This window comes from Nerophis ophidion, linkage group LG02, assembly GCF_033978795.1.
Source record: "Nerophis ophidion isolate RoL-2023_Sa linkage group LG02, RoL_Noph_v1.0, whole genome shotgun sequence".
In the NCBI taxonomy this organism is placed as follows: Eukaryota; Metazoa; Chordata; class Actinopteri; order Syngnathiformes; family Syngnathidae; genus Nerophis; species Nerophis ophidion.
Genome location: NC_084612.1, coordinates 70,665,257 through 70,676,299, shown reverse-complemented (window position 1 = coordinate 70,676,299; position 11,043 = coordinate 70,665,257). Strand labels below are relative to the sequence as shown.

Genomic DNA, 11,043 nt, shown 5'->3' with positions numbered 1-11,043 from the left:
TATGTACACATTGATATTTCACATGCCTGTACTGTGTATAAAATTGAACTACGTTCGTGTTGTTTATAATGTTGTTTATAATGTGTACTTATAATAAGTTGTGCAAAGGACATTTTATAATTTTCGGAAGTTTATTTTGTACTTGAAATTGTTTATAGGGTTAGGCGCAATAAGTGTTTAACTTCAGCCTAAACCCTTTCGGTCTGTAACATTTTTTATTTTCAATCTATGAATGTACAACTGTTTGTTTGCTTTGTTGACCATTGACCGAAGAACAATAAAACTTATGTAAACTTACTTATGTACTTATGTATAAGTAAGATGTGATTTAGGACTTAATTTAGGCCAGCTTTTAAGAAAAACCTTAAAAAAAACAGCGCGTTCGAGTGAAGCCAGAAAATTTGAAGGTCAACGTGATCCCAGCATAGTACAAAGAAAATGTAGCTTTATTATATGTTAAGAATATTTTTTTTTGTACGTGGCTTAAATGCAGCATCATATTGAAAGTATTTCCTGACGATTTCCTCCTTAGATGTAATTGAGATGTTCTGGAAGTTTCTCTACACAGGAGCTGGGAGGGACAAGAGGCTGACAAAAAAAACAAAAACGTGGGACTACCCTTCAGGCATCCGAACAAGTCTGGACTGTTCTGCTGCTGCCCCCACCTCTACTCTCGCTTCTCCTCAGCCCGAACCAGCCGACAGGGATGCAGGACAGCAGCTGCTGAGCTCCAGAAGCCTTGTTTGGTGGTCTTGTGACACAGTAGCCGCGAGCAGGTGAGCATTGCAGGCACCGAGCGGGGAGAGAAGGCTGGATATGCCACAGGTGGAACGGTTGGGAGCGACACACGGATTAAAGAACCTCAGGTAAGGATTTGCACCATTTGGTACTCATTCTTGATCTGATGAAAAGATGCTTTGGAGTTGATGCAATGGTTCCTCGAGATACAATCAAATGGCGGCGTTTTATTCTGTTTGCGTGATTGATTTAAGCATCGCTGTGCATGCACACGCTTGCAACGCCGCGTTCCTATAGAACAATTTGAAACGCAGCCCAGAACCACCACTCCTTTATGTAATGCCTCGAAAGTATGGCCTTGGAACAAGATCATGCGTGTATTCGTATGGAAATGTGATGGCTTTTGTGTCTCACATATTCCAGACTCTGATTGTACCAATTAACATCTTTGGAAGGATTAAAAAGCCTGCTGTTGCAAACTTTTCATTAGAGTTGAACAGTGGAAAAAGCAGGAATGTACAAGTGTAACACAGCTGAAGTCATTTAGCGTCGGGGCTATTTTGCCCGTCTGCACACCAGGATGCGGCCCGGAACAAATTAAATTCATCCTCTTCCGCGTCTGTGCTCTGATTGTTTGCAATCGTGTGTTTCCCATTTGACATTATTCACATCTTTGTTGTGGCCTGGCTCAAGCAACTGAAAGAAATTCCCCCTCCACCCATCCTCACGTCTGGGTTGTCCAACAATGACTTTGGAAGCCTTTAATAGGAGTCACGACACTCTTCCTCCCCTCATCCTCACCTTTTCTTGCTTCTCAACATATTTTTTTCATATTCTACATCAGTGGTGTCAAACGTACAGCCCGAGGACCGGATCAGGCCTGCAAACCGGTTTTATCTGACCTGCAGGATAAGTTTGCTAAGTATAAAAAATAACCTGGAATTATTCAATGAAAGAAACAGCTGTTTTAAATGTGTCCACTGGGTGTCGCAATAGCAATTCTTTGTATCTTTGTAGATCAGTGGTTCTTAACCTTGTTGGAAGTACCGAACCCAATTAGTGAAAAATAAAATGTTGTTTTTTTTCAAATTCAAGACAAAGTTATGTGTTTTTGGTAACACTTTAGTATGGAGAAAATATTCTAAATAACAAAGACTTAATTCAGAGGTTTTTGGACACTAGGGGAACATATTCTAAGTAACAAAGACTTAATTTAGAGTTATTTGGTTAGGGTTAGGGTTATAATGAGGCCATGCCGAATAAGGCATTAATAAGTACTTAATGATGACTAGTTAAGAGCCAAAATGTTACTAATTTGCATGTTAATGAGCCACTAATTAATGGTGAACATGTTCCCTATCCTAAAGTGTTACCATGTTTTTTTACTGGTGCACAAAATGAACCGTGCATGAACGGTCAACTGGAGCCATGATTAAGAGGGACTGCCAGGAGCATTCGTATTGTGCCGCTAGACGTGAAATTCTTGGACCGGCGCAAGACGGACGAGAGCAAAAGCATTTGCCAAGAATGTTTTCATTAATCAAGAACGAAAGTCGGAGGTTCGAAGACGATCAGATACCGTCGTAGTTCCGCCCATAAACGATGCCAACTAGCGATCCGGCGGCGTTATACCCATGACCAGCCGGGCAGCGTCCGGGAAACCAAAGTCTTTGGGTTCCGGGGGGAGTATGGTTGCAAAGCTGAAACTTAAAGGAATTGGAGTTTTTGTACTTTGAACACTTGTTCCAAATACAAAACCAAAACAGTGCATAAACTCACAACAGATTACACACCTGCAGATCAGTGTGACTTCTGCTGTTGCCGTATCCGTAATACGCCGATAGGGAGAAGTTTTTATTGACACGATGAGTCGGGTGTGTTTTGACCTCCGCCGAACCCCTAAGGCCGACTCACCGAACCCCTAGGGTTCGATCGAACCCAGGTTAAGAACCACAGTTGTAGATGATGCTACATATGTACAAAATAAACCACGATATTAGTAAATCAGTCAAAGAAAATGATCAAACTACATAAATAACATCCTGTAATTTGATTTTGATATAATTTTTTTAAAATTTAAATACTGGAGATTGAAAATTATGAGATGGCGACTTGTACAGGGTGTACACCGCCTTCCGCCCAATTGTAGCTGAGATGGCACAAGCGCTTCCCGCGATCCCAAAGCGAATAAGCGGTAGGAAAAGGTTGAATGGATAGATAGATTGAAAATTATGAGGTGGCGACTTGTCCAGGGTGCACCCCGCCTTCCGCCCGATTGTAGCTGAGATAGCACCAGCGCCCCCCAAGGGAATAAGCGGTAGAAAATGGATGGATGGATGGATAGATTGAAAATTAACACCAATGAGGTTACTGATGAACATTACCACATAATTTTACTAAGAAGATATAAATAACGACAAAAAAAGTATATATACTATTAACCGCAACACTTTACAACATTAAGATTTGTAAACTTTCTGAATGAGCTTGTTCTATTTTTAACCAAAGAAAACCATCTGAAGTTTTCTTTATTTTTAAGTTATCGTGCCGTAATTTTACCTCCCCGGCCCACTTAGGAGTACATTTTTCTTCATGTGGCCCCCGATCTAAAATGAGTTTGACACCCCTTTTCTACATTGTTCTGGTCACGCTTTATGTTTTTGTTAGTGGTTAACTCTGGAATCATCCCAAATGTGTCGTTTGTAGAGGACTATGCGTGATAGTTTCTTTGCAACTTGGAACACAATTTACTGGCTGCAGTTGACATCTTTATGGACACATTATATCAAATTATTTAGTGTATGTGCATTTTTTTGTGGCTTCATTGTCAACATAAGGATTTTTTAAAACTGGATTCATGAATGTTTTCGCACGAGAAGAACAACTAATGTAAGCAGTTGTATCAGTCCATCTGGCTTTTGTTGATGTTAATCTTGTGCAATGCTCATAATGGGAGGTTTCAAGTAGATTTAGGGTTGCACAGGATGTTTAATTTGGATTTGGAATTGTATGATGAAATGATTTAAAAAAAAAAAAAAAAAAGAAGTTACTGATAACCATGCTGCATCTGACGCCCATATGAGATTTTTCTGCAGGCTTGAAGCTTTTTATTGGAGAATGTATTGCAGGGCTACTCTACTAAATCAGTGGTTCTCAACCTTTTTTCAGTGATGTACCATCTGTGAACATTTTTTTAATTCAAGTATCCCCCAAGCATATTTGGTTGAAAAAAATAGTTTTTTTTCACAGTTTATGAACTTACATTCATATTTTGTTGAAGTATTATTCAATAAATATATTTATTAAGGATTTTTGAATTGTTGCTATTTTTAGAATATTTAAAAAAAAATCTCAAGTACCCCTTAGAATACCTTCAAGTACCCCCAGGGGTACATGTACCCCTATTTGAGAACCACTGAACTAAATTATTTACAGAGCCCACAATAGCAAAAAGCTAAGGACCTTTACAATATATTACTTTCATTTTGCGTCCTCTGCAGTGGACATTTTGGTGTATTTGGTGTATTATTATGTCGGAGTTACCATCCATCGTCTTCCGCTTATCCGAGGTCGGGTCGCGGGGGTAACAACCTAAGCAGGGAAACCCAGACTTCCCTCTCCCCAGCCACTTCGTCTAGCTCTTCTTTGGGGATCCCGAGGCGTTCCCAGGCCAGCCGGGAGACATAGTCTTCCCCTCCTACCGGTTGGACGTGCCCTAAACACCTCCCTAGGGAGGCGTTCGGGTGGCATCCTGACCAGATGCCCGAACCACCTCATCTTGCTCCTCTCGATGTGAAGGAGCAGCGGCTCTACTTTGAGTTCCTCCCGGATGGCAGAGCTTCTCACCCTATCTCACGATCCACTCTTCCCTCACTCGTGAACAAGACTCCTAGGTACTTGAACTCCTCCACTTGGGGCAGGGTCTCCTCCCCAACCCGGAGATGGCATTCCACCCTTTTCCGGGCGAGAACCATGGACTCGGACTTGGAGGTGCTGATTCTCATTCCGGTCGCTTCACACTCGGCCGCAAACCGATCCAGTAAGAGCTGAAGATCCCGGTCAGATGAAGCCATCAGGACCACATCATCTGCAAAAAGCAGAGACCTAATCCTGCGGTCACCAAACCGGAACCCCTCAACGCCTTGACTGCGCCTAGAAATTCTGTCCATAAAATTTATGAACAGTAGTTATGTTAGAGTTACAAATTGTGGGGAAAAAACTACCCTGTTATGCAAAACACTAGTTTCAACTGCAGAAGGCGTTATCTCTCAAGAAGGTAAAATGTCCATGCAAGGTTCTGTCATACCTTCACCATATGTGTAATCGTAAATTAAAACCCCTGCGCGTGTTTGCACTGGTCCGAGTTCCTCTCTGTACAACAAGAGCGCTCTGCTGTTTTTAGGACTTATTGCTGAAGAGCAAATCAAAGATCATTTATTTGAGAGCACTCTAGTGTTTTATTGTTGTTTGTGGTTCAAGTTTTGAACTGAACATGAAAGCCGGTCTTATGTTGTGTCCGGGCTGCCAGTTGAACAGTGATGATATATCGTGGAAATGAGGGACTTAACTTAAATGTGTTCAAGATGTAGAAACAAATCTTCTTTTCCGTTCTTGTTTCCAAAATCTAGGGTGATTCTGAAGTCACACATATGCAAACATGCATATATTATAGAAACAGGGCTCGAATTGAACTGCGGCTAAAAAATTTACTTATTAATGAACGAGGGATGTAACAGTAAACGGTATAATGATAATTCGCGATAAAAATTCCAGACGGTTAGCCATACCGTGTAATTCAGTAATGCGGACGTTGTACCGATCCGTTGTGGTGAAGAAGGAGCTGAGCCGGAAGGCAAAGCTCTCAATTTACCGGTCGATCTACGTTCCCATCCTCACCTATGGTCATGAGCTTTGGGTCATGACCGAAAGGATAAGATCACGGGTACAAGCGGCCGAAATGAGTTTCCTCCGCCGTGTGGCGGGGCTCTCCCTTAGAGATAGGGTGAGAAGCTCTGCCATCCGGGAGGAACTCAAAGTAGAGCCGCTGCTCCTTCACATCGAGAGGAGCAAGATGAGGTGGTTCGGGCATCTGGTCAGGATGCCACCCGAACGCCTCCCTAGGGAGGTGTTTAGGGCACGTCCAACCGGTAGGAGGGGAAGACTATGTCTCCCGGCTGGCCTGGGAACGCCTCGGGATACCCAAAGAAGAGCTAGACGAAGTGGCTGGGGAGAGGGAAGTCTGGGTTTCCCTGCTTAGGCTGTTGCCCCCGCGACCCGACCTCAGATAAGCGGAAGAAGATGGATGGATGCATGGATACAGAAAAAACGTCATCTATTAATGCATTTTAGGCAACACGGAGTCAGGCGCATGCACACTCGCGTCGTATCGAATTTTCCCCTCAGCGCCTGGTTTAACGCAGCGTTTCTCAAAGTGTGGGGCGGGCCCCACTGGTGGGGAATAGAGACATGACAGGTGGGGCGTGAGGAACGGGAGGAAATTTCACTTAAAAATTATTATAATTTTTTTTATTATATTCTTAGATTTTTACCATGCTTTCATTTTCTATACACACTGTAAATCACTTTGTGATTCTGTCTGTGAAATCCGCTATATAAATGAATGTAAATTACCTATTTTTCCTCTAGGCCTTAAATTTCTAGGCAGGAGCGAAAGTTTGACGGACATAGCAACAGTAACTAATGGATGGGTAGCAGGCTAATGTGTGGACCACAATTACACAAAATGGATACATTTGTGACTCGCACCTTAAAGGTCGTCGAGCCAGAGCCTGCAGAGAAACAAAAATCTGACGGTCTTAATCAACCAAAAAGCCAACCGAAAAGAAAATATGATGAAGGGGTATCTTGCTCTTGGATTTACGGCAATGGTGGTGGGGGCAGAGGAGAGACCTCTGTGTGTTCTGTGTCTAAAACCGCTAGCAGCAGACAGCATGAGACCCAACAAATTAAAGAGATACCTCGAGACCACACACCCTGATCACGTCAATAAGCCACTTGATTTCTTTCAAAGAAAACTGTCAGAGTAGTCCATCCATCCATTTCTACCGCTTATTCCCTTTTGTGGTCGCGGGGGGCTTGAAAACTCCCCCTTGTCCAAAGTGGGGGATGACAAAAAAGTTTGAGAACCACTGGTTTAACGTCAGTTTCCCTCACTTCCCGCCGTGCGTTTAAGAGCGCACTGCTACGTTTAGATGGAGACGTGTGGACGATATTGGAGACACTTGTCCCCACACTAAAAGTAGCCAGCAAAGGAGAAAACTATTTGATGTTCTGCATTAGGCGATGTGTCGTGAACGTTGTCTCAACTTGTTCATAAATGGATGTTCACTCGTCCTTTATTTAACTAGAAACTGTATCAGTGTGAACGAAGGCTGTGAAAATTATGTATTCGATGTGAGAGGTGTCACTCTTTATTTTTGTTGGCCAAACTGTTTTACTGAACCAAGACAAAAACAAAGCTTGTTTATTAGACTTCATCTTCTCTAACCTAACTGGTTTGGGTTTAATTTTAATATCAGAAAGTAAACACAAGGTTTTTATACATTACTTGTGGTTTTTTCATGTCACAAAGGTATTACTTCAAAAAGCATTCATGTGACACATCATTTTGTTAATGTGTTATTGTGTATAGTTAATTCTTATCCGACATATTTCTGCTCAGACTCTTAATGGATATGTCTCGATACATCATGTACATGTACATATAAATGGACATAACTTAAAAACATAAATAAATAATAAAATATGTTTGCCTTGGTGGCCAGAAATATGAGCCCTCCTTTAAGACAATACTTGCCTTGACCTTAAAACGTTAAAGGGGAACATTATCACAATTTCAAAAGGGTTAAAAACAATAAAAATCAGTCCCCAGTGGCTTGTTGTATTTTTTTTTTATTTTTTTTTATTTTACCGGTCTCGGAATATTCCTAAATAAAGCTTTAAAGTGCCTTATTTTCGCTCTCTGCGAAGACACTGGCCATTTCCCTGTGACGTCACACAGTGCTGCCAATGTAAACAAACAATGGGAATACCACAGCAAGATATAGTGACATTAGCTCGGATTTAAACTCGGATTTCAGCGATTTAAGCGATTCAACAGATTACGCATGTACTGAAACAGATGGTTGGAGTATGAAAATATTGAAGAAGAAACTGAAGCTATTGAGCGGATAGCTATTGACGCTATTCATAGCCATAGCATGGCTGAATAGCTGCGTTAGCATCGCCGGTAAAATTTGTGCGGACCAAACGATCAGGACTTTCGCATCTTTTGACACTGGAGCAACTTAAATCCGTCGATTGGTAAGTGTTTTTTTCGCATTAAATGTGGGTGGAAGGAAACGTAATATAGTTGCAAATGCATCTACAGGTTATCCATATATCTCTGTAGCATGTCTGCTTTAGCACCGCCGATAAATAGCATGTTAGCATCGATTAGCGTAGCATATTAGCATCGATTAGCTGGCAGTCAACATCAACAAAACTCACCTTTGTGATTTCGTTGACTATCGTTGCAAATGCATTTGCAGGTTATCCATACATCTCTGTGCCATGTCTGCCTTAGCATCGCCGGTAAAATGTGGAGACACTCTGGCACATTCAATGGGGGTCTGGCGGCAGACACTTTGGCATCTTCGGGCCAGTGGTGCAACTTGAATCCCTCCCTGTTAGTGTTGTTACACCCTCCGACAACACACCGTCGAGGCATGATGTCTCCAAGGTTCCAAAAAATAGTCAAAAAAACAGAAAATAACAGAGCTGAGACCCGGTGTTTGTAATGTGTTGAAAATGAAAATGGTGGGTGTGTTACCTCGGCGACGTCACATTCTGACGTCATCGCTTCCAGCGCGATTAACAGAAAGGCGTTTAATTCGCCAAAATTCACCCATTTAGAGTTCGGAAATCGGTTAAAAAAATACATGGTGTTTTTTCTGCACCATCAAGGTATATATTGACGCTTACATAGGTCTGCTGATAATGTTCCCCTTTAAGATTCAAGCCTGTGGAAGTGTAAAAAAGATCAGATTTTCAAAATGATATTTGTATGATAATTAATATAATTCACATTTTATTATTTGTAATTGTATTAATTTCATTATAAAAACTAAAAAAAACGTACTATCCACTCTATGAATATTGTATTTTTTTAATCATTTGATTTATTTATTTGATTACTTTTTTGATTAATTTGTTCATTTTTGATTTAACTGAACATGTTTTGCTTAATGTATGTGCATATTTTTAAATGTATGCCTATACTATACCTTATATATCCAGATTACTAATTTCCAGAACTAATAATAATATCCATCCATCCATCCATCCATTTTCTACCGCTTATTCCCTTTCGGGGTCGCGGGGGGCGCTGGCGCCTATCTCAGCTACAATCGGGCGGAATAATAATATCCAATTTAAGCAAAAAAATATCTGATATAAGCTCCAATACAATTAGTCCTTATTGTGCAGCACACCGGGATGGTATTTTGCTTTTATTTTAGTCGGCATTTACAAAAGGTAAATATGCTAGGTTATAAACCACTTGGCGCAAACAGCTACACATAAGCTGAGCACGTAATAGCATACAAGCTAGACTAACATAGTAAGTGTCCTTAGTTGTAAAATGTTGCAGTCTAAAACATGACAAATGAAAATTAAAACATATCAAATAATTATACTTACATATTACTTACAAATACAAAGTACCCAAGCCCGGAAGTATGTCACAAAGTATCCAGTAACAATTGTGTCCGCAGCATTCAATTTACTGTCACTTAAAAACTGATTAGTTGTCGCAAAAAAAACCCCATTCCACTTCAACTTAAAGACAGCATAAGTCCATTCCAGCTGGTTAATAATAAATAAGTTAGTGTTTTTTAAATTTACTATCTTTTTCTGAATATTTTCCCTTGTTCAAACGTTTTCGCACATTACTTTAGCGGTTTAGCTCGGTTGGTAGAGTGGCCGTGCCGGCAACTTGAGGGTTGCAGGTTCGATTCCCGCCACCGCCATCCTAGTCACTGCCGTTGTGTCCTTGGGCAAGACACTTTACCCACCTGCTCCCAGTGCCACCCACACTGGTTTAAATGTAACTTAGATATTGGGTTTCACTATGTAAAGCGTTTTTTTGAGTCATTTGAGAAAAAGCGCTATATAAATATAATTCACTTCACTTTTATACAAAGTTTGCATAAAAGTATATATGATTCAGGCTCATATCATGTGACCCTGGGCCAATACTCAAAGCTCCAATATCGATATCGAAATCAAAAAGTTTTATCGGGGGTCACCCTCTCTCATAAGATGTTTTATTCAAGAGGATAGCCAAGATCAAAGTCAGAAAATGTGATGTGATGTGAACTATATTTATATAGCGCTTTTCTCCAGTGACTCAAAGCACTTTACATAGTGAAACCCAATATCTAAGTTACATTTAAACCAGTGTGGGTGGCACTGGGAGCAGGTGGGTAAAGTGTCTTTTCCAAGGACAGAATGGCAGTGACTAGGATGGCGGAAGCGGGAATCGAACCTGCAACCCTCAAGTTGCTGGCACAGCCGCTCTACCAACCGAGCTAAACCGCCTCACAATATACAATATGTTGTACTGTAGGCAACAAGGTGGCACGTAAAGCAAACTTTGTTTTTGTTTTCTCTGGGTATTCAAAATACATGCATATTGAAGCCTAACTTGTCAATAGGTGTGAATATTATTGTGAACTATTTGTCTGTTTGTGTTATTTGGAGACCAGCTGGGTTAGGCTCCAGCTCAGCTGTGACCCTGAAAAAGTAGGAAATGAACATCAAGATGTATTTTGCAATGACAGCGTCTCGTGTTGCATTCACAACTTGTCATTTCCGACAGCTTTTCCTTCCAAATCATCACTTTTTCACGCCAAGTGAGCTAAGTTTCCTGTAAATCCCATCACATAACCAGAGGTGGGTAGCACGCGCCACATTTACTTGAGTAACTTTTGGGATAAATTGTATTTCTAAGAGTAGTTTTAATGCAACATACTTTTACTTTTACTTGAGTATATTTAAAGAGAAGAAACGCCACTTTTACTCCGCTCCATTTATCTACATTCAGCTGATTTTTATCGATCTGTTAATGCACACTTTGTTTGTTTTGGTTCGTCAGACAGACCTTCGAAGTAGGATCTATCACAGGGGTAGGGAACCTATGGCTCTTTTGATGACTGCATCTGGCTCTCAGATACATCTGAGCTGACATTCCTTAACACGATAAGTAATGAATAATTCCACTTGTAATCACAGAGTTAAAAATAA

General features: G+C 40.8%; 1 protein-coding gene across 1 annotated transcript in view; it reads left to right on the top strand.

The window, feature by feature from the left end:
- Positions 1-620: 620 nt before the first annotated feature.
- The window catches only part of col7a1 (collagen, type VII, alpha 1), a 196,503-nt gene continuing 186,080 nt past the window's right edge, over positions 621-11,043 (top strand). Inside the window, exon 1 of the mRNA XM_061889781.1 lies at positions 621-866. The gene's annotated coding sequence lies outside the window, so the exon portion shown is untranslated. The remainder of the gene's footprint in view (positions 867-11,043) is intronic.